The 27,284-nt window shown below is 36.6% G+C and overlaps 1 long non-coding RNA gene across 1 annotated transcript; it reads left to right on the forward strand.

Moving 5' to 3' along the window:
* Positions 1-19,402: 19,402 nt before the first annotated feature.
* Positions 19,403-20,444, forward strand: LOC122025051. The gene is made up of 3 exons (XR_006123589.1): positions 19,403-19,958; positions 20,064-20,197; positions 20,389-20,444. It is a non-coding gene; the product is annotated as an uncharacterized LOC122025051 (long non-coding RNA).
* The last annotated feature ends 6,840 nt before the right edge of the window (positions 20,445-27,284 follow it).

Raw genomic sequence — 27,284 nt, forward strand, 5'->3', positions numbered from 1 at the left:
ATTCTTAGCCTTGTGAAAATCTTGATAGGAGTGTTGTAACAATTTTTTATAGATATCTTTAAAAATCAATTTGAAACCCATTTCCATGTTTGAAAATTGCTTTGAAAAAATGTCTTGTAAAAACCTTATTATTTTCAAAGCTTCTCAAAAATCGACTCTATAATTAGTTCTTTTCTAAAATAGGTTGTAAAGATAATAGTTTTCGAAACTATTTTAAAAGCCTTTATGGTAATAAAAGTTTTTTTTAACTCCCCTAAGTAATCCTGGAACTTATCCTATTGGCAATTTTTTTTTACTTAGCATATTTTTTTTCTTAGCTGTCTATTTATGTTTTTTGATGAATGACAAAGGGGGAGGGTTGGGGGATTAAGTTAGAAAACATAATTAACTTAGCAAACACCGAAATTCCAATAACTAACACCAAAATTTGAATATTATTTGTCTATTGATTAATTTAACTATCATTTGTCTATTTATCCTTGTATTTTTTTTCCTAACTTAATTCAGGTTGTTATTACATCAAAAAGGGGAGAATATTGGTGCAATTTGCACTAACGGTCTAACACAGGTTTTGATGAATGACAAATAAGTTATGTTAGGTTTTGTTGTGATCTAACCACTTGATTAAGTGTGCAGGAGAAGTTCAGATAGGTCGATGGGCTGACCAGATATCTGACAGGAAATCCAGCTAGGTAAATGAGCTGACCGGATAGCTGGTACAAAATCCAGATAGGTCTACAGGCTGACCGAATATCTGACAAGAAATCTAGCTAGGTCAATGGGTTGACCAGATAGATGGTATGAAGTCTAGATACGTTGACGGATTGACCAGATGTCTGACAAGTTGGTAAGTTAAGGTAAGTCTTTAGAGGAGAGTGACCTTGTGAGGACACATCTTGGTTGAGGGACAGTAGGTGTCGGTCCAGTTTAGATCTATTTAGGATCCCTAAACTGAGACCTTGACTAGTTCCTGGTCCTAGGAAGATAGGAACTAATTACTACTCTTTATTATTAATTATTGTTCTAATATTTGTTTTGCAGCATATTCGGACAAGTGTTGTTTTGCAAGATAAAAGGAGCATATTTGCCTTCGGATGAACAGTGTTTGAATGCACCTTCAAGTAGTGAAGGCGTCTTCGTACTGTTCATAGAAGGTGCCTTCACTGGCTATGGAAGGCGCCTTCCGCAGGGTAAAATTTTGACCTCGCCGCGGATAAATGTCGGGTTGTTCGGGATCAATTTTAACCCATTGGAGGTGCCTTCAACGGCTATGGAAGACGCCTTCCATGCTTTATATAAGACAGTCTCGAGAAGACATTCATATAACATTGATATACGAGCTACCGCGCGTCCGTTTGAGCTTCCGACTGCTCCAGGCTTCTGCTACGACCCTGCTGTGAAGCTGTTGTGCCCGACCACTGCTCCGAGAACTTTCGATCATGGCCAACAGACCGACACCGACACACGAGTACTCCCACTTCTATTTCTAAAGTGTCGATAACATTTCATTTGTATACTTGATTACTTCAAAAGGACAAGTGCAGTATGTTGCACTTGTTCGAACTTTCTTTGTACTTGATTTCCTCTTCCAGAGGTACAGGAAGAGGCCTTTAATGGATTACCTATTGATAGGTTCGCGGGCCCTGGGTTTTGGAGTAGGAGTCGCCGAAGGCTCCAAACCAAGTAAATCGCTTGTGTCTTTCTCGTGTCTTTTTAATTTCGATTTCATTCGTACTTTCCACTGCACATACTTGTGATTTTAAAACCGATAAAATGAGTTTTTGAAAACCACATGATTTACCCCCCTCTCACGTGCGATCGATCTAACAAGATGACGCGTAGGGTGTAAGCATATGTGGAGCAGTATGATTATACAAAATATGGGTTTGGGTGTGGCTGTATAATACGATGAGATATAATGATGTGATATTTTCTCTACTGTGACTTGACATCCAATTAACGAGGAAAGATATATTATTTCTCCAATAACATTATAAGAGGAGCATGCCCCCGCGGGCGTAGGTACACCTATGCATACATGCTCACATATACTCTTCATTCAAATTTCATCTTATCCTTCTCTCCTGTCAGTGATTGACTTAAGCATTAGAGTGGACGAGTCAGGCATCCCTGACCTCCACTCTAATTCTCTTATTATCTCTTGTAGACTTTAGAGACTCTCCTGGTAGTCGACCCCCCCTTTCTTCTTCAACATTTGGTGACTTGGTGGACATCGAATACACCTCATCGGTGGCTCACCGACGATCTCAGATAGGAACAACAATAAAATTGGCGACTGAAATTGTTTTCAATCATTAATTTAGCCACGAGATTATAATTTTGTCGCTAATTTCATAGCTATTAACCACAAATAATAAATAAATTATTTAATTAGAGATAGATAAATAATTTTCATCACTAAATCAACTACAGAAATTAACTTCGTTGCTAAATTAGCGACAAAATTAAATTCCATCGCTAAATCAATGATGAAAATAAATATCTATCGCTAAATCAACAATGAAATTAAATTTTCATTTCTAATTTAGTGATACATATTTAATTCTATCTCTAATTGAGTGACGAAATTAATTTTCGTCGCTAAAACATCAATGAAATTAAATATTTTGCTAAATCAGTGAAGGAATTTATTTTCGTTGCTAATTTATCCAAAGATATTTAATTTTATCACTAATTTAATGATGTAAATTTAATTCGGTCACTGATTTAGGATCATATTAGGGTTTCTTGATTTTTTTCTCTCCTCTCACTCTTTCGATCCTCTCTCTCCGACCAATTCCCAATCTTAGACGTCCATCACAATCTCTTCTCTAGCATGTGGGTAAACATCTCCCCTTTCATCTCTGGTGCTGTGCTGGTGAGGTCGCCCCTCTCGAGACGAACAGTTGTCTAGCACATACTATGTTGCCACCATGAGGTGTGAGGATCAAATCCTGGCTAGTAGTCGGATGTCTGCCCTCCCCCATGCATTATTCAACTACCCAAGGCTAGTAATCATCTGTGATTTACTTCTTCCGTATTGGCCTGGAGATGCTCTAGTGGAGGCGCAGGAGGCAAGCGAATCACTTTTTTTCCCACCATGTGCTCATGAGGCCATCCGCTGCCTCCCACTGTGCTCGCGAGGTCGGGCAGGTGTGACCTCCCATTTTGCGCACGTGGTCGACCGAACATGGCTTTGCATTGTGCCCGCAAGAATTCATATCTCATTTTTCATTAATGAGTACGTCATTATGCTTTTCCAACGCCACATGATTTTGACTCATATGAGACTCAAGACCTGAATGCTATTGATAAGTTGCTTATACTAACAACAATTCTTTTGAGGTGTGCTAACTTTCAACTTAGTTTTTTTGTTTATCACTCATAAAACATGCAAAATGATTTTGTTAATTTGGATACTATATGCATCTTTAATTATATTACATTCTTTCAGGAACAATGTAGAAAGATATATTCTATTATACCATCAACAGATATCCAAACTCTCATTAAGGTATATTTTTTTTAGACATGTTAAACTTGTGTTTATCAATTTGTGTATTTTTTTGATAAATAGTTTTGCCCTTGTGTATGTTATCCAACTAATATGTAGCTTAACTTTAGATTCATATATTAGATTGTTTTAAAATAGAAAATATAGTGTTAAACCTATCATATTGTTTTTGTTTAACTGAATTTGAATCATGCATGTGCTTATTTTTGTTAAACTTATCGTACTATACTTGCTACGGGATGGGATGGTGAGAAAAAAGAAATTAAAGATGTGATGCGTGTTTTTGTTTTTTATAGAATGTAATGTGATGAAACTAGAATCATTTGATTATTTTTTTATGGATAATTATATTTGGATGTTGCTTTTTGTTGAATGGTGTGGATGTTTGAATGTTGGATGTTGTTTTGTTTCTTTGAATGTTGTTATTAAATGTTAAATGAATAGTGTTTTTTTGATAAATGTTGAATGCTGTTTTTGAATGTTGAATGAATTGAATGTTTTGTTGTAAATGTTGAATGTTGTAATTAATGTATTACCGGATTTGAATTAATTTCAAGGAAATTTTGCCAAAAGTTTTGTTGAAATTAGCTATGGAAAATTGAGTTCCGTCTCTAATTTAGAGACAGAATTTTGAATTCCATTGCTAATTTAGAAACGAAGATTAAAATCTATTTTTAATTTATTTTCGTCACTAATTTAGTTATGACATATTAATTTCCATCGTTGAATTAGCGACAGTTTTAATTTATGTTTCTATATTTAGTTACCAATTTTAATTTCCGTCGCTAATCAATCACTAAATGTGTTAGAGACCGATTAGCGACGACATTTTGACCACCAATCAGTGTATTTCTTGTTAGGCCAACATGTTGTGTCTGATGAAGCTCTTTTCTCTTTTGAACAACTTTCTTAACTTCTTCTCAAGAAACAAGTTATGCTTTTCTGAAACCACCCACCAATACAACATTCAAGACAACTAGCTACTCAGACTATAAAAAACGGATGGCATTCTAAGTTCGAGCTCATCTCCTCTAAGCTGGTGCCTTTCCTACTACCTCCTTCAGTACATCATTGGATCCTAATATTGACTTGTTTACTTCTTTGATTTTGCAAAATACCACCTCTTCATAATCCTAACCACTTGCTCATCTCATTACCGAATGACTTTGATGATGATACTTTTTGACACACTCTTCCCTTGAGTGACATCTATGAACGAAATTGACCTGCTTTACCTAAGCATTTAAGGATCTGAATTAGTTGCAACAAAAACTATAGGGTTTGATTCTATCCTTCAAAATGGAACATAGACTTTGATTCCCTGCATAGCCTTCGTGAATGTTGTGGACTTTAAATGGATTTTTTTGTTGACCACAAAGATTGACTTGTGGCAAAAAGATTAATTCAACAATTAAGTATTAACTTCATTATCACATTTAATCTAGTCATTAAAATTAAAACTATCAAACTTTTGCTATCCAAAGTTGTAAGCTTCAATTAACTAGTTCTACAACTTAACATTTTAAATGTCTTCTTCAAGTCATTTCGATAAAATCATCTTTATAGAGCACCCATTTAGGTTCATTCATCTATAAATTCCAACACATTTGTCAACTCAAGAAATATATATATGATCTTCGAAAATCCCTCGTGCATGTCCCTAGCATCTATCTAATGTTGGTGCAATCAACCTCAAGTCAAGGTTAACCAAGCTCAGGTTGACTCGAGTTGGGTTTCGATATTTGATCAATATATTATTAAGAAGTCATATAGGTCAAGGTGATCAGATACTTGACTACAAGAGAAATATCCAACTGGGTCAAGGAGGATCGGACACTTGGTCATCAAAAGTCTAATGGAAAGTTGGCAAAAGAAATTCCAAGTAGATCATGGAGGATCGGATACTCGGAAGTTCAACGGAAAGTTGGCAAGAGAAAAGTCCAAGTGAGCAATGGAGGACCGAACACTGACATGAGATGGAAAGTACAAGTCATAGAGGATCAGACACTTGATGATAACGAAAATCTCAGTAGGTCAGGATGAATCGAATCCTAAGCAAAAGAAGTCCTGATAGATTGAAGTCAACTAAATACTAGGAAAGAAAGAATCCTTGAAGCTTGTAAGGCCAGATGCAAGGCAAGGAAAGTCCAAGAAGGTCAAGGACTAGATTCTTGGAGAGAGGTGGAAGCTCGAACCAATCTTTAGATCGGATACAAGGGTGGTAATGATCCAGAAGCAAGTCTATTCAACTGGTTGAGAAAATCAATTGAATCAATTTGATCCAAAAGAAAATTGATTCAATTGATTGGGAAAATCAATTGAATTGATTTGATCTAGAAGTAGATCAGTCGACTTATTTGAAAGCTAATCGATTCACCTGATTAGAAAAATTAGTTAAATCGATTTGATCAAAAGCAAATCAACTCAATTGATTGATAAAATCAGTCATTTGATAAACAAAAATCAGCCCGACCAACAACCTTTAAAAGGTAAATTCGAAGAGGTTTGAAGGTGTTGGTTCATGGAGATTTGAGGGAGAAGTGATGTTGCATTTCCAAACCAACAAGAGGCATTACAAAGCTATCAACAATGACCAAAGTGAAGTTCTCATCTTCTAAAGTTGTTTTGCTTTTATTTGTAAGTTATATTCAACTGATTGATAAAATCAGTCATTTTACCCGACCAACAACCTTTAAAAAGTAAATTCGAAGAGGTTTGAAGGTGTCGGTTCATGGAGATTTGAGGGAGAAGTGATGTTGCATTTCCAAACCAACAAGAGGTATTACAAAGCTATCAACAATGACCAAAGTGAAGTTCTCATCTTCTAAAGTTGTTTTGCTTTTATTTGTAAGTTATATTCTCTTTTGTTGTTGTATTGTCGTGAATTTGTTCTAAGAGGTTTCTCCACCTCTGGAAGATTTTCAAGAAGGGGAAGTTTTTAGTGGAAATGGAGAACTAGGATTAGACCCCTGGATTAGTCGTCTCAAGGCAGTGGACACCAAGTAAAATCCAAGTGTTGTGCATGTGAAGTTAATTTTGAACCAAAGTTTCCACTGTGCATTCAAATGACAAGTACAAGATCAAGATAAAGCTATTGAAGCTATTCCCTCCTCCTCTAGCTCACATGGGTCCTAATAAGTCATATCAGAGTGAGGCTGCACTTCATTGAAATAACTGCCGAAAGAAGCATGAGCTAGAGGAAAAAAGGTGTGATTTTGAGCTCTTTGATAGTAACAATTCATTTGGCTGACCGTCGGAAGAAGCGAACACCAAAGGGAGCTTGGATTTTGGGATGGAACATTGGGATAAATTCGGATATGACATCTGAGTACCTTTACCATTTAGATTGGGAGGATTCGAGCATTAGAAGTCAAGGATGAAATACTTTCTTATGATGGACATAGAACAATGGTTTGCTCTAATGAAGGATTTGAAACTTCGCGATACAAAAGAAAAACTTGTTCAGAGGAACAAATGCACTAAGGAGCAAGTTCAAAAATCTGAGGCAAATGAAAAGATAACTAGATTATTATCAAATATTTTACCTAACAATGTCTTGTGCAAGTAGGTCAATATCAGGATGCAAATTAAAGGATCTATGGAACAAGTTTGCAAAACTTTATGAAGATCTAGCCTCAACGCAAAGTGAAGATGAGCCCAAGGAAGGAAACTCGTTGACACTAGAGCAAGAGGACTTGGAGGTTGAGAGATGCTCAACATCCGAGATGGAAGATGAAGAAGCATCATCTTAAGGATTAAGGGGGAGTGTATGCTATTGACATTGGAACAAGAAAAACCCTCGACATCCAGAGCCAATGAGGAAGAATGTTCCACCTCTATGAGCGAAGATAGCTCTAACTCAAGAAGGTATAATAATTTTGTGTATTAAAAATAAAGATTATATATTGTGTTTTGAGTGTAGAGAAAGAGGACAATATAAGAGCAAGTGTCCCAAATTGATGAAGAAGAAAGCGCAATTGGCACCAAGGTGAAAGAGAAGTCAAGAGATGTTAGCCCCATGATATGAAAGGGCAAGGAGCACATTGTGTGTTTCACATGTATTTAAAAGGGACATTACCGAAATCAATGTCCAAGGGGGAGGAATCAAAGAAAAGAAAAGGGTGGGAACTCAAGTTTAGAGGGAGCACATAAGGCAAGATCCAAGGTACTATTAATTAATAATATTTCTTTATTTCAAGATAAAAAGCATGCTAGAAATAATTTTTATAACTCATTATCATGAAAATAGGATGCATGATAATTATAAATTATATCATGCTAGAATAACCTCACCTAAGGATAGAAAAGATCTATGAGCCCCAGGGTAATGATGTAATGGTTAGACCCTCCAATAGATAATCATGGGATCTAAAATTCAAGTTTTAGCTATAACGCATTGTAGGGGATTTTTACTCTAGTGAGAAGCGGGCCTAAGAATATTGGTCATTTGGATGAGCCTCTATGAGTACTTCTCAATTTACCTTGATGGTCGGTGAGAAACTTTCGTGGGGTCAGGTCGGTCACTTCTAGGGTTAGTCAGTTCAAAGAGCTGGATACCTAGATTACCCAAAAAAAAAAGATATAGGTAAAACTGTCAAGAAAATTAGACACATGCCTAGAAAAAGAAATATCCAAGGCAGTAATAAAAAATCAAAATTTGAGGATTGAAAATCAAGTTTTGATGTCAAGACTTAATAAGCTAGAGAAGACCCTTAGTAAGATGGAAATAATATTTAAAGGTTCAAAGAAACAAGATTTAAGCTTAAATAGACAAGAGTACATCTAAGGGTAAGAAAGGTTTAGGATATAAACCTAAGTCCAAGGAAAGTATGACCTCATACCATAAAGTTTCATATAACTATGAAACTAACCCTAGGTCTAGAAGTCAAGTCAAGGTTACAAGGTTATTCCTAGTGTTGATCTTAAGGAGGCTAGCATTACTAAAGCTTCAAAGAAGTATAGGAAAGCCATTAGAAAGGTATCTAGAGAGATTATCCCTAGTAAATACCTAGTACACCCAAGGATCTTCAATAGATTTTGAGTTTCTAAAAGTGTGATCTCTTCACACTAGATGGGTATAATGTGTGTCAACTCTAATTAGAAGGGTAGTTAACCCAACCATGATGAAGTTAACATTTTTAGAGCATTATCAAGGTATTGTGATATTTTAAAAATGAGATATTAATTTTTATCCTTGATGAGTTTATATCATGCCAATAAAAATTTAAGGTATTGAGATTAATTAAATTGACACAAATATGATAAAATTCAAAAGTGTGTAAAGTTGGGATTTTGGCACATTCGAGAGAGATAGGGCCACCATGTCAAATCATGAATTTGACATAGTGATTAGTTGATGACACTTAAATAAAAAACTAGGTATTTTCTTATGAGTAATAACTATCATATTTGTGTGTCCTATCACATATCATGAAATCATATTATACATTTATCTTACCATAAAAAATAATACATATCATGTCATACATGCATCATTAAGTTTGTTAGCTTTCTTTATGATGTTATGCACTTGATGAATGTCATAATCATTTACATATATAAATTTTAATTTCTTAAAATTAAGGATAATGACATTAGTTGACATCCGAGGTAGGATGATCAAGTTTAAAATGATTAGTTAAAAATGCATGATCCCTTAGCTTAGGAAAAACCTATTTTACATCTTATAAAAATCATATAATGACTTGTATGTATATTGAGATACATTAGATACAAGTCAGATGTTAGGATAATGAACTAAGTTCAAAATGCAATTTAATGTATCAAAATAGGCTTTAGTTTCATTAAATCAAAATGAATTTAATGTAAACTAATCATGGGGAAAGCTAATGTACAAGTCATGCACATCTATCTTATAGCTCATGGTTGGAAATTATGTTATCTCGGCAAAGCCGAGATAAATGCCCCCCTTATGTGCTAGTCAATATTCCAAAGGCTAGTAGCCGCCCGTGATTTACCTCCTCCGTGTTGGCCCTGGGACGAGTTGGCGGGGGCGCTGGGGGCGAGTGTATTTGCCTTTTTGCCACAATGGTTAGAAATTATGTTTAAAAACTATTTCAGAATTATTTAAGAAAATCACAGTGGAGCCTATTTATTAATAGGAATCACCATTGATTATTTTAAAAAATCTTAATGATTAATTTGAAGTTTTCAATGGTTTCCGATTTTTATATAAAACTATTTTTCTATAATAGTAATTGATAAAAGTAATATCTATATGAAATTTCATGATTTTTTTAAAAAAAAACATGGAATTACTGATGCATTTTTTATATTAGGTCTAAAAATTAAAATTGTAATTTTCAGAATATTAGTCAACTATTTCAGAAAATCAATTGAATGGATTCTATGTTTTTGACTAAAATAGATTTGTTTAAGTCATTTAAGCTCAATCTTAGGTATTTTAACTATTCTTAACCCTATGATTTTATTGAATAAGTATTTAAAGGTGATTTTCTTGGTGAAAATGAAAAGGAAAGTTAAAAGAAGAAAAATGAGGACTTGAGGGGAGGTTTTAATTCAAGGTTGAATCTTTTACCTCATGACTTAGATTTTGAAACTTCCTAAAGATTTGGGAATCCAAATCGTTATTGGTGCAATGATTGAAGTTGTAGCATGCTTTAAAAGGGAGGTTCTTCTTAAAGACATGATTTTGATAAGAAAGGAGATTTGAAAGTTTAAGGAGAATGCAAGAATTTGAGGATGAGTGAACAAATGAAGGATAATGTGTATGCTCAAGATTGAGCATTGGAGACAATGGAAGGTATGAACCTTCATTGTGATGTTGAAAGTTTAAGATGAATAGATCTTGAGAAAATATTTTTGATGTATAGAAATGGGGGAGAATATAGGGTTTAAGTTAAGAAACTCTCATTCACGTTTTGGCATGAGAAGAAGGATGAAGAAGAAAAGTTTGGCTAATGAGTTAGTTTAGCTTAAACATATTTTCAATATAAAAAAATGAGAGATTGTTGGTGTAATCGACCTCAAGTCAAGGTTGACCAAACTCAGGTTGACTCAAGTTTGAGTTTCCATGTTTGATCAATATGTTAGTAAGAAGTCAAGTAAGTCAAGGTTACAAGATACTTGACTATAAGAGAAATGTCCAAGTAGATCACGGAGGATCGAACACTTGATAATAAAAAATCCAACAAGAAGTTAGCAAGAGAAAAGTCCAAGTGAGTCATCGAGGAACGGACACCTGGCATGAGATGGAAAGTCTAGGTGGATCATAGAAGATCTGACACTTGGTGATGATGAAAGTCTCGGCAAGTCATGATAGATTGGATGCTAAGCAAAGTAAGTCCTGATAGGTTAAAGTCAACCGGATATCAGGTAAGAGAAAGTCCTTGAAGGTAGTAAGGCTAGATGCAAGGTAAGGAAAGTTCAAGTAGGCCAAGGACTAAATTCTTGGTGAGAGGTGGAAGTTTAAACCGATCGTTGGATTATATGCAAGGGTTATAATAATCCAGAAGCAAATCGATTCAACTGGTTAGGAAAAGCAATTGAATTGGTTTAATCCAAAAGAAAATTAATTCAACTGATTGGGAAAAATAGTTGAATCGATTTGATCCAGAAGCAGATCAATCGACTGAATCGAAAAATTAGTCAAATCAATTTAATCTAGTAGCAAGCATAAGCAAATTGATTCAACTGATAAGAAAAGTCAGTCAAATCGATTTGAACCAGAGGCGAATCAACTCAACTAATTGATAAAATTAGTAGATTGATAGGCAAAAATCAGACCGAGTAGCACCCTTTAAAAGGTAATTTCGAAGAGGTTTGAAGTTGTCTATTCTTAGAGGTTTGAGGGTGGAGTGTCGTTGCATTTCTAGACTAACAAGAGGCATTCTGAATCTATCAACAATGATCAAAGCGAAGTTCTCATCTTATAGAGTTGTTTTGCTTTCATTCGTAAGTTGCATTTGCTTTTGTTATTGTATTGTTGTAAATTTGTTGTAAGAGGTTTCTCCACCTCCGGAAGATTTCTGAGAAGCAGAAAGTTCTTAGTGGAAGTGGAGAGTTAGGAGTAGACCCTTGTATTAGTCATCTGAAGGAGACAATACCAAATAAAATCCAAGTGTTGTGCATGTAGAGTCAGTTTTGAATCAAAGTTTCCTCTATGCAGCAATCACAAGATTGAGATGAAGTGATTAGAGCTATTCACCCTCTCTAACTCGCATAGGTCCTAACATCTAATTCTTTTTTATTTTATATGTGGAATACCGGTTCTATTGTATTTTTTTTCTTATTTATAAGGATGACATTATAATTACAAAGATAGAGAAACATCCCTACACTACACCTTTTTAATCAAAAGTTTTCTATTGAAGATCTAGAAAATGTTCGATTCATTCTTAGTATTGAGCTTCTTTCACATTACGAAGATGGTCTCTTTATTTAGAGCAAATACATTACTCACATTTTTTAATGAGCTAAAATATTAATGGACGATGCATGTCATGTCTCACACTAATGATTGAAAGTATCCTCTCTACAATTTTGTCCTTCCTTTCCCTATTATGTCTAATTTCAAAATCTATCAAAGCATTTTAGGAGCCTTACATTTTGTTACCATAACATGTCCTAATATTGTATTCATCGTCAACTATGCCTACCGGTTTATGCACACACCTATTGATAAAAGGTGTTAAAAAATTCATTGCTACCTCAAAAGTATTATTATGCATAAGGATCTTATTAAATCAAAGCATTAGATACATATCTTATAAAGTGATGTAAATTAGGCTAATTCTCTTGAAGATAGACTCTACTAGTATATGTAATACTTCTAAAACAAAATTTAATTTCATGATATTCTAAAAAGCAACATACAATGTTTCATTTAGATATTAAAGTCGAGCATAAAATCATTATCAATGTAGCATCCAAGGTTATTTAGTTTCAATATCTTCTCTTTAATTAGCTACATTTGTCTATTAATATTGTACCTAAAATTTGCTATGAAAATACTGGAGCATATCTTACTTTGAATATAATTTTCTTTGTGACATTTTCGCTAGCTCTTTATCCAAATATCATTTTAGCATGTTGATGATCAAACTTAATGCCCTCTTGCACTAAAAGAGAATCAGGATTATCAATGAAATTCCTGACATAAATTAAATTTCATCGGTAATTATCGATAGAATTTAATTTCCATCAGACCGCTTAGGGTTACCGATGGAATATTTTTTCCATCAGTAATATCAAGTAAATTCTCGATGGAAATCACATTCCATCGGTAATATCGATAAAGTTTGATTTCCGCCGACATAACTTGGGGGTACCAATGGAATTGTTATTCGATTGGTAATATCAAATACAACTACTGACGGAATCTATATTCCAATGGTAATTTCAAATGTACTTACCGACGGAATATAGATTTCGTCAATAATATCCGATGGACTACCGACGGAATCTTATTCCATCAATAAGTCCGATTAAAATTAGGCATCACTTTGATTTCCTTTTCCTCATGCTCACGCGTGGCTTCAACTTCTCCCCAAATCTCCAGCACTCCGATGATTCTTCGATAAGTCTCTCTGCCCACCTCTCTCCCTCTTCCTGATGCCGGTAGCGACTGGTGGCCAGCATAACACACAATTGGTGGCTATGTTGGTTGCCAGAACATGGCTAGCGGTTGTGTCGATCGACAGGACGTGGCTAGCGGCTATCACGCGACTGGCGATTGTGCGGCTGTGCCAGCAGCCAACGCCCAGCTGGAGGTTGTGCCGACCGCTAGCACCCGGTAGGTTGCTGTGCCGGCCGCTAGCACCTGGCTAGCGGATGTGCTGGCCGCCAACACCGGGCTGGCGGTTGTGCCGGCCGCCAGCACCGGGCTAGCGGTTGTGTCGGTCGCCAACACCCGACTGGCTGCTATACCGACCGCCAACACCAGGCTGGCTACTGTGTCGACTGCCAACACCCGACTGGCTTCTTTGTTGGCCGCCAGCACACAAGTTGGGTGGCCGGTAGTTGTTGGCCATGGTTGGCAACAAGGTCGGCTGCCACTTATTGGCCGCGGTTACCGGCTTGGCCGACAACTATTGGTCCTGCCATGAATTTGTCCTAGCTTGTCATTATTTATGATTAATTTTAGCAACTTATTTAATATACTGCATTCATCACTCTTCTTCGATTAGACTACACATTTTCATGTATAATTTATTAAACAGTATCTATATGTTAATTTACATGGATGAATTTAGAGATGAATAATATGATATAGTCATTTTATTATTTTAGTGTTGGTATATTTACATCTAAGATTATTTTTAATTCTTAATTTAATAGTTTATCAACTCATGTACTTTGTAACAAATTGTATAAAATTTTATTTTGATTAGGTGACAATGTATATGAATAAATCTTGGATGTCTAATAAATTAGATAATAGATTTATTAGAGATAATTTTATTGCTGAAGTTGAACAGTTTGTGAACTTTGCTAAGAGTCATCCAGAATGTATGAATGGTACCGAGTTATGGTGTCCGTGTAATCATTCCAAATGTAGAAATAGATCTTGCTATAATGAGGATATTATGAAAGTACATATATGTAATAATAGTTTTGTGTCAAATTACTACAATTGGTACTGTCATGGAGAGTCTTATTTATATGAACCAATTGGACCTTCTGGTGGTTCATCATCTGGTATAACTGTTGTTAGGGAATCATCAAGTAATGATATTGCAATGTAATCAATGGTTCATGATGTGATTATTACAATATAGATAAAATACCAATATCTGAATATTAATAATTATATGAAATATTAAAGTCTAGTGAAAGAGAAGTATGGGAAGACATTCCTTCTAGTCATTCCCAACTATCAGCTATTATAAGGTTATTGAATATAAAAGTAGAACATTTTTCAGAAAGATGTTATGATGACATATATCCATTGATGCCAGAGTTGCTCCCTGTTAATAACATAATGACTGATAACTTCTACAGTACAAAAAAAATTGGTTAGAGGTTTAGATTTGCTTGTAGAAAAGATTGATTGTTGTATAAACAACTACATGATATTTTAGAATGAAGATAATGAACTGAGTGAGTGCAAAATCTATACTCACCCTCGTTATAAGCATGCCCCTCGCATACCAGGGAAGAAGAAAAAAAAAATTGCTTGGAAAGTGATGTATTACTTTTCGTTAACTACTAGTGTCACGCCCCAGAGGAGTCCCTGTCTGAGAAAATTTCGACAGCATCTCCCCTGTACGGTGGACAATCTGAAACTTTTCTACATCTCACAAATACCTCAGCCACAGGCGGCTGGAATAACAACAGTAAATAAAATCAATCACCACGCAGTTTATATATGTATTCAGCCTCTGGCTGTCACAACCACGCAGTTAATAAAATAAACAACATAGTAATACTCTGACTCGAAATCAACCCTACTCAACTACACTCGTAAAGCCCAAATCCGATTTTTTTCTTACCTCTTCTGCCGTCCAGGCAGGTATGTAGTAAGAAAATCCAAATCATACTAAAAGTCCATCCAACGGAAAAATTCCATACAATATCCATATGTAAGTCCAAAACAAAACTAACACAAAGTCTGATAGCGAAAAGCTAGAATGAAACAGCAACTTAAAAAAAAACCAGCAGAGGAGTAGCACTACGTGCAGTGGGGACTAGCGACTGGAACTCCCTCCTGACAGCATCAACCTGAAAATAACAACAATGGAGGCGGGGTGAGTCCAACACTCAGCAGGTACAATTTGATATGCAAAGTAAAGAAATAACACCTAACACTAATCATGCGTACAGTCTCCTGATATAAGAAAGATATAAATATGCATCCAAGTAAGCAGGAGAGCATACTAACCAGGACTCGAGTATAAGGACAAACAATCAGGTGGTATAGGAATCAGATGCATGTCAAACATAGGTATCCAAACAATATGCATATAAATGCAGCAACCACAAACACAAACAATAAATGCATCATGCATATGATGCCAATGATGCGTCTCGGTCACCCCGACGCCACGATCATCTCATACAAAAGTGAGGCCGAGTGGGTAGGGTGACATCCGTGCACTCTGTCGTCACTACTCTTGATGAGTGACCGAGTGGACGGGATCTTTGTCGGAGTACACTATCCTCCTACCCCAAATCATAGATGGGGAGCACAATGCTCTCAACTCCCGATACGATGGGGAGGAATCCCTGCCGGATAACGCGTTGTGTCACACTACCCATGAGCGGACCAGGGGACAGAGTCCCTGCTGCAACACACTCTGCCTGAATCGACCACTAACCCATGAGTGGTGGTGTGTGCAGATCCATGTAACTGGCGATGTGCTCAGCAATAATGGAGCAGACTATCGCACAGCATGCAATCATGCAAATGATGCATGACAATAACCATATAAACATCCTGACCTAATCCATATATATAGAAAAGTGCATCATAGGTCAACGAATCCAAAACAATCCAAAGGTATACAGAAGGTATAAAACCTAGGTCCTGAACATGGTCAAGCATGGCATATCACTACCCCCTATAAGCATGTATAGACAGGTAAAGTATACATGGGATGTAAAACAAATCAATCAATCAAACATGTACCAAGATTTGGGTAGTGATTAACCGGAATAGATAAGAAACATAATTAATGAAACATGTTAATTTCATTACTAAGCATATCAAAGATAAAAAGTCAAAAGTACCCGCCTCCGAAAATAGAAAGGTCCAATCCGACGTCGAGATACCGTCTCGAATCAGAGTCCTGTAATAAATCGTACAGTTTAGCTAAGTTAACTATAAACAAATAGCTAAACAACTTCCAAATCCACCAACCATCTAGGGTTAGTTTCATTAACCCTAATTACACCATTAGATTTATTCCAAATCTAAATTAACAACTATTGCTAACATATCTAGAAACCATCTACAACGGAGACCAATTCCTACACAATTAACGAACCCAAATCAAACACATAACAATCTATATATGTACCAAATCCTTACCTTAATTCAACCGCTGCTGAAAGTCAGAAAGTTGCTGCCCAAAAGAAACAGCTGCTGGAAAGTGGCTGCCGGAGCCATTTCCTCTGACCAGATCAAGAAGAATGATCAAAAACATTTACAAAACAACTATTAACAATTGAATTCTAGAAATAAACTGTTCCCCTTTACCTCTTCCACTCCAATTGTCTGTAGTGACCAAGGATCCGGCGTAGAAGAAAAATCCTCTACCAACGTTGTGGTGGCTGAAACCTAATGTAGCCACTGCCTTCCATCATCACCCCAACTCAGGCTATGAAAGGTATCGAACCCCCAAACCACAACTAGGGCAGAGCACTAACCTCCAAGATGATTGTTGGGTGACAACGTGGAGAACAATCGGCAACAGTGCTAGGGCACGAGTCGAAGCAACTCAAGGGAAAAGGAACCGGTCGAGGTAGCCACGTCTGCAATGACATGCTCAACCCTGGTAATGGCAGTGGTGGATTCAAGCTAGGGGCTGGATCCCTTCCCTGGGCCGAGGACCAGCCCGTGCTGAGGCTACCACTCCGATCGGGAATTAGGGGCAGCTGGAAAACTGAAGGGCGACGTCTGCGCCAGGGGTACCGGCAGTACTGGGCTGTGCCGGCCGATCGGCGACGGCAGTAGCCAGTGGAAAACGGGAGGTAAATCTAGGGCAAGGATGCGCAAGAAAGGGGCGGTGCAATCCAAAGAAAAGGGCGGCTCGATGAAGAGGAGAAGGAAAGGCCGGCTGCCGGCGCTAGGGCACAGATGACGGCTATAGAAGGGGCGGCTCCCGGCGGTGTTAGGCTCGGGTGGCTGGCGGCTAGGGCACAGACTCGGTGGGGAAGAAGGAAAGGCTCGGCGATTAGGGCAAGGATTCGGCGACGGGGAAGAAGGGGCGCGCGGACGGTTTCGGGGAGAAGAAACAGATTCGGGGAGAAGAAATAGAGGAAACGGTGAAAAGAAAATAAAGAAAAGGCAAAATAAATAAAGAAAAGGAATTAAGAAATTCAACTTTTCCTCACTTAAATGGGGTAGCCTAAACAGGCTTTTCCGAACCCCGTTTTTATCCCCGTCAACTCATCCGTACGAGCTCCGAAAAATTCCCGAAAAATTTCCAAAAATTCTGAAAAATTCCCTTATTAATATTCGCCTATTTTCCGGTATTTTACAACTAGACTTCAATGCTTATATGGATCTACCGCTATAGCTTGCCACATGATATAACATCATGAACATGAGCATGAAGGAGGTATTAAGTGTCATCCTTGTGATTATCCTGCATGGAAACATTTTGATATTATATTTCCTTTCTTTGCAATGGAACCACATAATGTGAGATAGAGACTTTCCGCAGATAAATTTTAGTCATTTGGTCAGTTGAGATACCAATATTCATCTTGGTTATTGATATTAACATTGTACAATTTAACACCATGGATATGCATGAAAGATGAATTTATATTTCTTACTGTGTTTATTCATAGTCTAACCAATCCCAAAGACAAAATAGATGTTTTCTTGCAGCCCGTGACTGCCGAGTTAACTGAATTATAAAATATAGGGTCAGTGACTTTTGATGTTGCAAGTAAAACTAATTTTAGATTGTATATTACAGTATTATGGATGATTAGTGATTTTTTAGCATACTCAATATTGTCAAGATAGAGCACAAATGGTAAATTAGCATGCCCATATTGTATGACAAAGTTTGATGCATTTTCATTACCTTGTAGTGGGAAGGTATCTTGGTTTGATAATCACTATAAATTTTTACTAGTTGATCACCCTTTTAGGTGAAATAAAAAAAATCTAAAGAATGTTGTAGTTAGAAAACCTCCTCCAATAGTCCATGATTCAAGTGAAGAAATTATTCAACAAATAGATAGTTATGGATTTCTTCTAGTATCTCAACTTGGTTCCAATGAAATAAATAAATATATTGTAAGAATGTGCAAGTATGATTGGAAGAAAAGGAATATTTTTGGGGAGTTGTCTTATTAGAAGTATCTACTCATTCAACATAATTTACATGTTATGTGATCCTGTCTGAAGGCTATAAGAGGGTGTGCTGGCTTCGGTGAATGAAGAACGACGAACTTCTCAAGATTTGAAGGGACTCCTTGATGATCCTGCACACACTCAGATGATCCAACATAGCGTTAGTGACCTAAGACCAGAGTGGGAATCCCTAGCTAGATCCTCTGACGCTCAAGTCAACCTCCTTGCTCAAATAATAGTAATGACAAGTGTAAGAAAGTGGAACTACAGATGCAAGTGCTTGTGTTTGCGTACCTTGCTAGCGGAGAGGATTTCCCTTTTTATACCACCTCACATAACCTCCGCAATCAGGAGGTCGTCCTCAGTTTGTTAGAGTTTGTTAGAAGATGAGAAAAGTACAACCTAGACTTCATGTAATATTCCTTGAGGAATTTTTTTTCGACCCTAGATGTACCCTCTTTGTCATTTATAACTTGAATCCGTGATATGATGACATATGCAAAAGAGTACATCGCTGTAACCTATTAATGAATGAAGAAGCTTCGAGAGAATATTTCCCGATAGGTTTGCCAGGCTATCATAAAGTTATCGACTGCTTGTCTACTAAATATATACTGGCCAATCCTTAAGTCGGTCATATCATGAGAACACTTTCTGTTGAATATGTAAAATACCGGAAAATAGGCGAATATTAATAAGGGAATTTTCTGGAATTTTTGGAAATTTTTCGGGAATTTTTCAGAGCTCGTACGGATAAGTTCACGGGAATAAAAACGGGACCGGGAAAAAGCCTGTTTATGCTACCCATTTAAGTAAGGAAAAGTTTATTTTCTTATTCTTTTCCTAATTCTTTTTCTTTTTATTCTTTTTCGTTTTTTTCCCGTGTCCTCACCCAAATCTCGCCGAGTCTTCTTCTTCCCCGCGCCTTCTCCCCCTCACGGCGAATTTGCCCTAACCGCAACCGCAAGGAGGCGGTTTCCTCACTTCCTTGCCGTGCCCTAGCCGTGCGCCGCCGACGCCTCCTTCTCACTGCCGCGCCTCCGACAGTCGTTCGTCCCCGCCGTACACCGCGATCTCGACGCCACAGTGCGCCCCTCAACGCCGACGTCTCCTCGCTGGCACTCAGGCACAGCCGAGCAGAGGTCTTCCTCTACCCGACTCCGACATCTCTCCTTTTCCTCCCGAGCCGAACACCGATGCCACTGCCTTAGCCATCTCGCGCCGCCACCACAGCCGGTCACCGCGACTCCTCTTGTGGGCTCGTGACACAGCCGACTCCCTGCTGCCGGTGCCCTATTTTGGGTTCACAGTCAGCCGAGCTCTCCTCACAGCAGTGCCGCAGACCTCCATCTCGTGTGCCCTAGGTTTGGATTGTGCCGCCGCTGAGTTTGCTTCGCCGACGCTGTGCCCTAACATTTTCGCCGGCCACAGGTTCGATCCATCACAGATTGTAGGCTCTGTGCCCTAGCTTTGATTGGAATTGGGTTGTTTTTGGTTGATTTTGGATTTTTTTTATTTTTCTTGATTTGTGGTCAGTGAAGTAATCAGCAAGGAGTTTGGGTTTGTGGATGATTTTGGGTTCCGGCAGCTATCCCATTTAGCAGCCTACTTAATTGTCAACAGCAACACACTGCGACCGGGAATCAAGAAACTACAGGCTGTGAATTGAGGTAAGGTTTAGGGTTTTGATCTTGTGGTAGATTATTGCTAGTGTGTTAGTAATAATTATTGATTTAGGTTTAGAAGTTGTATAACGGTGTAGTTGGGGTTAATGAAACTAACCCTAACTGATCAGTGGATTAGAAATTAGTTTAGCTATTTGTTTATAATTAAATTAGCTAAACTGTGCGATTTAACACAGGACTTTGACGCGAGACGAGTATCTCGGAGTCAGATTGGACCTTTCTATTTCGGAGGCGGGTACTTTTGACTTATTGTCTTTGATATGCTTAGTAATGAAATAATATGTTGCATTAATTGTGTTTCCTATTTGTTTCGGTTAATCACTGCCCAACACATGTTACCTGTTTGATTGATTGTTTGATTTCATTTCGTATTGATCTTGTACCGATCTATCATGCTCATGGGTAGTGATATAACCATGTTTTACCATGTCAGGACCTAGGTTTGATACCTTATTTGATCAGTATACCTCAATATGATTTATTCACTATGGTGCCCATTGTTATATGTCCGGAGGTTGGTTTAGTATATTACCATGCTTAGTGACATGCACCATTTGCATGATCGCATGCTGTGCGATAGATTGCTCCATTATTGTTGAGCACTTTGCCAGTTTTCATCACTGTTCGGTGCTCCGTTGTGACGCTCATGGGTAGCGTGACACAGCGTAGTAGCACGTCAGTTTGACTCTTCCGGTGCTCCATTGATCCGCCGGGGTAGTGTGTGTGCGTGTACGTTAGAATTCCTCCCGTCATAGTATGGGAGATGAGGCATTGCGCTTCCCATTTATGATTTGGGGTAGAATCGTATGTACTCGACATCCCGTCCTCGATCACTCATCGAGGAGTAGTGTTGCGAGTGCAGTCGTCGCCTACCACTTGGTCCCACTTTTGTTGTGAGTTGGTCGGCGGTGACCATGACATTGGCGCATCATATCGTGATGCATTTATTGTTGTGATTGTGATTCTGCGTTTATATCTGCGCATATTGTTGATACCTATGTTTGGCATGCATCTGATTCCTATACCACTCGGTTGTTTGTCCTTATACTCAGTCTGGTTAGTCTGATTCTCTCTGTCTTCTTGGTTGCATTTACCTTTATTTTTATCAGGAGACTGCATGATTAGTGTTAGGTGTTATTTCTTTACTGTGCATATTTGTACTGCCGAGTGTTGGACTCACCCGCCTCCGTTGTCGTTATTTTCGGTTGATCTGTGAGGAGGGAGTTCGATCGCTAGTCCCCACGACGTAGTCTTAGATCTCTGCGACCTCGATGGTTTTTATATATCGTTTAGTTTTGTTTTGCATTTATTGATTATGTGTGGACTTGGTTTGTTTGGATACTTGGTTGTTGTATGGATTTTTGTGATGATGATGGATTTTTATTCGATGTGTTTTTTTACTACGTGCCTGCCTGGACGGCAGAAGAGGTGAGTTCGTCGGTTTTGAGCTTTACGAGTGTAGTTGAGTAGGGTGGTTTTTGAGTCAGAGTATTACTACTTTGTTTGATTATATATAACTGCGTGGTGATGTTTTATTTTGTTGTTATTATTCCAGCCGCCTGTGGCTGAGGTATTTGTGAGATGTAGAAAAGTTTCAGATTGTCCACTGTACAGGGGAGATGCTGCCGAAATTTTCTCGGACAGGGATTCCTCTGGGGCGTGACAGAATATATTTCGGTCGGTCATACATTAAGAATACCTTCTGTTGAGTATATCCTGGTCAGTCATGCACTTAAAATACCTTCTGCTGAATATATCCCGGTCGATCATGCATTAAGAATACCTTATGTTGAATATATCCCAATCAGTCATGCATTAAGAACACTTTCTGTTGAATATATCCCGACCGATCATGAATTAAGAATACCTTCAGCTGAATATATCCCGGCCGGTCATGCATTAAGAATACCCTCTGCTGAATATATTCTGATCGGTCATGCGTTAAGAATACCTTCTATTGAATATATCCCGGCTGGTCATGCATTAAGAATGTCTTCTGTTGAATATATCCTGGCTAGTCATGCATTAAGAATACCTTCTATTGAATATATCACGACCGATCATGCATTAAGAATACCCTCTACTAAATATATCCTGATCGATCATGCATTAAAAATACCTTCTGTTGAATATATCCCGACCAATCATATGCTAAAAGCTTTATAAGGCTGAGTGCCTTTAAGCTCGATTGAGCCTTGCCCGGTCGAGCACACACAAGCACCCTTACGCTCGTTCAGTTTTCGCTCGGTCGAACGTATGCTAGATACTTTATAAGGCTAAGTGCCTTTAGGCTCGATCGACCTTTGCCCTGTCAAGCACATACAATCACCCTTACGCTCATCTGGTCTTCGCTGGCCGAATGTATGCTAGAAACTTTATAAGGCTAAGTGCCTTTAGGATCGATCGGGCTTTGCTCGGTCGAGCACATACAAGCACCCTTACGCTCTTTCGGTCTTTACTAGGCCGAACGTATGCTAGAAACTTTATAAGCCTGAGTGCCTTTAGACTCGATTGGTCTTTGCTCGGTCAAGCACATACAAGCATCCTTATGCTCGTTTGGTCTTCAAATGGCCAAACGTATGCTAGAAACTTTATAAGGCTGAGAGCCTTTATACTCGATTGAGCTTTGTCCGATCTAGTGCATACGAGCACCTTTATGTTCGTTTGGCCTTCGCTAGGCCGATTGTATATCAAAGAAGTTACAAGGTTGGATACCTTTTATCCCGGGCAGATTTATGTCCGTCTGGGTGCATGTAGAGAGCCTTGTATTCAATCAGTCAATACTCGACCGATTATACACTATAGATTAGATCACGCTAAGCATCTCTAGGCTCAGCCAGTCTTTTCCGTCCGAACATATACAAAGAACCTTATGCTCGACCAGGTTTAGGCGTCACCCCATCCTCTCAACTTTGGCTTCCCCTTTATCTAAAGAGTTCGCTCACCATAACCCGTATTATCATGCATGTTGAGAAAATTTTCTTCAATAATATCTTCAATACTTGATGAATGTGCCTGAAAGAACTAAAGACACTGCAAAATCATGTGAGGAATTTAAAAAACTAGTCAACAAACCTGAGTTGCATCAGAATGAAACAACCAATAGATTTCCAAAAGTTTGTTATACATTAAACAAAGATAGTAAAAAAATCTTTATGTAGTTAGTTGAAAGAAATAAAATTCCTAGATGGGTATGCCTCAAATATGGCTCGATATGTAGATATGAATATGTTAAAGATGTTTGGAATGAAAAGTCATGACTGTCATATATTCATGCAAAGACTTATTTCAGTAGCTTTCCATGACTTACTTCCTCAAAATGTTTGGCAAACATTTACAAAATTGAGTCTATTTTTTAGAGATTTGAAAGCAAGGTATATCATAATGAATGATATGCTTAGGCTAGAAACAAACATTTCTACCATACTATGTAAGCTAGAGCGCATATTTCCACCTAGTTTTTTTTATTCAATGGAATATCTACTAGTACATTTATCATATGAGACACAAATAGCTGGTCCTATGTAGTACAGATAGATATATCCATTCAAACATCTTTTGAGGAAATTAAAGAATAATATTCGTAATAAAGCAAGAGTTGAGAGGTTAATATGTAATGCTTATCTCGTTAAAGAAGCATCTTCTTTTTGCTCCTATTATTTTGCTGATAATGTGAAAACTAGGCATCACAAATGTCCTAGAAATTTTGATGTTGCATCTTAGTTGATAGACCCATCGATATTTTCTATTTTCAAGTTTCCTAGTAAGTCAATGGGTGCATCTATTTCTCGATGGTTAAATTAAGAAGAATATCATGCTGCAAGAATATATATACTCTTAAACTGTGATGAGATCAAACTATACATAAAGTAAGTTGACTTCTCTAATCAAACATTTATCCCCTGTTTAATTTTTTTCCTGATATCCCAATTGTCTTAAAATTACATTTTTTTCTAGCTTGTATGAATAACAACTATATCTACGAAATCTATCAATGGGTGCAAGTGAAGTAGCTACAAAGTTAGAGGCCAAATTTACATTATAGTTTCAAATATATATAAGTTAGAGAATTTGTGAATTTTGTTTAGTTCATGTGTATTAAGAAGTATCCTAATTTATATCATAACTATTTTTATAGATGAAAGACCGTAGAATATTAAATATGGAAGATGATAGGATAATGAATATTATATGAAGATCCTTCCATAAAATAAAGATGTACTCTGGTTACTATACTAATAGACTCAAATTCCATGTGGCACAATGAGATTCATGGAGATTAACATAGAATTTTATTGTTTGCATCAAAGGATCTATGGATAATAGTAACACTAAGTTTGATTACTATGGTAGACTAGGTAAAATCATAGAGATTGAATATCTTGTATTACCTATAAAAAGGTGTGTGTTGTTCAAATATTCATGGTATGATCTGACCCCAAGAATAGGAACTAGAATACATCCAAATTATAATTTAGTTGAGGTTAATGCAAATAAAAGGTTCAACAAGTTTGAACCTTTCATTTTCAGGATGCAAGTGGGTTAAGTTTTCTATCTTAAATACCCTATGAATAGAAAAAGATCTAGTGAATGGTTAAATGAAGCCTTGCTCAACCATAAAGATGTCAAACACAATCACTGCTTAAAACCATGATGCATTTCAGAATAATGAAGTAGAGAGACATTCATTTGATTTACAACTCCAATCCACATCTCAATTACTTGTAGATGTTAATATCACTTACAAGGAGATAAATGATGGAGAGATATCAAGTAGTAAGGATTTTGTTGAACTAATAGAGTCTTGTGATGAGGACTTAGAAATTGTTAATGTTGATTAGTCATATCTTAATGATAATTAAATGTTAGCATTATTGTTTAAGTAAGTTATGCTTCCATATTATTTTATATTTTTATTATTTAGTAAATTTAATTATGACGTGTTGTAATATTATTTTGCAGACATTATTATGGCAAAGGAGCAGGCAATAGTGCTCCATGGCTACAAGGTGCTATGAGTTGTTGAAGACTCATAAGTATTTTTTGTTATTAATAATTCAAATTCATATATGACTTTATTTATAATATATTTATCATATCATAATATTTTTCTTGTAGGTTCACTCTAGATGGCCACCAAGTTGCCACGTATATCATCGAAAAATTAAAAAAATGAGTTTGTGCTTCTGGTACTGCATTGAGTCATGTAGACTAGGAGACAAAGATATTTTATTATAATGAATTTATAGTAAGTAAATTTAATATATTTTTTATTCTATAATATATTTATCCTTTAATATACCAAATTTTTTATTCAACTTATAATTATAGAAAAGATATACATGAGAGGAAGATCACGAACAACTATTTAAAGATACTTGAAATAGTTATTATTCCAAACTTTACAGAGACCTTCTTTATTATATGAGAAAGAAGGGCATTAGGTTGATGTATGTGTTAGCTGAAATATGGAGTGCATGGATAGTCACCTAGGTTGTAAAAAGGTATCAAGCAAATACTGAAAAGGATAGAGCAAATAGAAATACAGAGCTAGGTGGTCCGAGCACCAGAATGGCTCGGCATACATTAGGATCCAGATCTATTGTTGAGCATGTCATGGATTTGGTGGGTTTAATTTAAAGTTATATAATAAAATTTTGTATTTATTACCAAACTTATATTATTTTATCCTAAATTATTTGTGTATGTAGGAATGTGAACTAGCTCACCAACTCACTTGTATTGAGGTCTTTCTCAGGACTAACAAGAAGAAGGATACCACTTTTATCCTTGATCCTAGGCCATACACATAAAATTATTAACTTTATTACATTTAATTATTTCTATCTTAATTAACTTTAATAATTGTAATCAAATTAAATATTAATCATATTCTAGTTTTTACACAGAATCAAATGATAAATAGAGTGACTGAGGCATCTCAGCCACCAGCAGAGGGGGGAGTCACAACCTCTATCGACTGATGTACTAAATGAGATATATTATGATGTTGTCGGTGGATGGACAAAAAATTCCACTCTCTACAGTCTTGACTCCAGGTTAAAGTTGCATTTGATCGTTTAAGGACTTATAGGGGTCATGCTAGTTCTTCTTCATCTTCTACTGAAGTGCAGTCTTTAAGATGAGAAAATCAAGAACTGCACACTCAAATTGCCACAATGGATCAGAAGATGGATCAGTGGATGGCTGCTAAGGAGCAAAGAAGGGCTACTGATGAGCGAAGGAGAGTCGATAATGATTGGAGGAGAGCCGATCATGAGGCTCTCATGGCCCATATTCGAGCGGTCATGGCTAATTTCATCCAGACCCAAACATCACATGATTTTGAGTCACAGAAGACTCAAGACCCATTAGAATGTGGTGATTAACTTTTTTTTTTTTTAAATTTGTTCAACTACAACTTAATTTTTTATTTATTATACATAAATCATGAAAAAAATATATTTATTCTATTTTGATATTCTAATATGTTCATTTCTCACTATTGTATTACTATATGTTTCAGGAGTCCTGGCCTATTGACATATTAATGATCATCATCATCTACTCATTTCTATCGAGGTATCAAAATTAGTTATACATATATCTAAAATTTTTAATTATACATAAATCTAGTATAAATATATTGTATTTGACTTTCTACAGAATTATCTATTACTATTTTATATATAGATGTATTATTTGGACTATTTTTTTATCATTGTTTGTATTTAGATATGAATATTTGGATAGTTTAGTTTTTTTCTATTATTGTGATTTGTTTAGATTTTGTTTATTTTAGATGATTATGATTGTTGGATATTTAGATACTTTCTATTAGTTAGTTTGTATAGATGTTAGTTTATTTGTGTTTATGATATTATAGATTGTATGCAATATTTGTATGGATTGTTAAGATGTGTGGATTGTGAAATGTAATTGTATGGATGTATTTGATTGTTTATATATGATTGTATGTGTTTTTGATATTATGAATTGTATGAAATGTATATGTATGAATTGTTAAGATGTGTGGATTGTGAAATGTGCTTATATGGATGTATGTGATTGT

The sequence above is a fragment of the Zingiber officinale genome, chromosome 9B (assembly GCF_018446385.1).
Source record: "Zingiber officinale cultivar Zhangliang chromosome 9B, Zo_v1.1, whole genome shotgun sequence".
Lineage (NCBI taxonomy): Eukaryota > Viridiplantae > Streptophyta > Magnoliopsida > Zingiberales > Zingiberaceae > Zingiber > Zingiber officinale.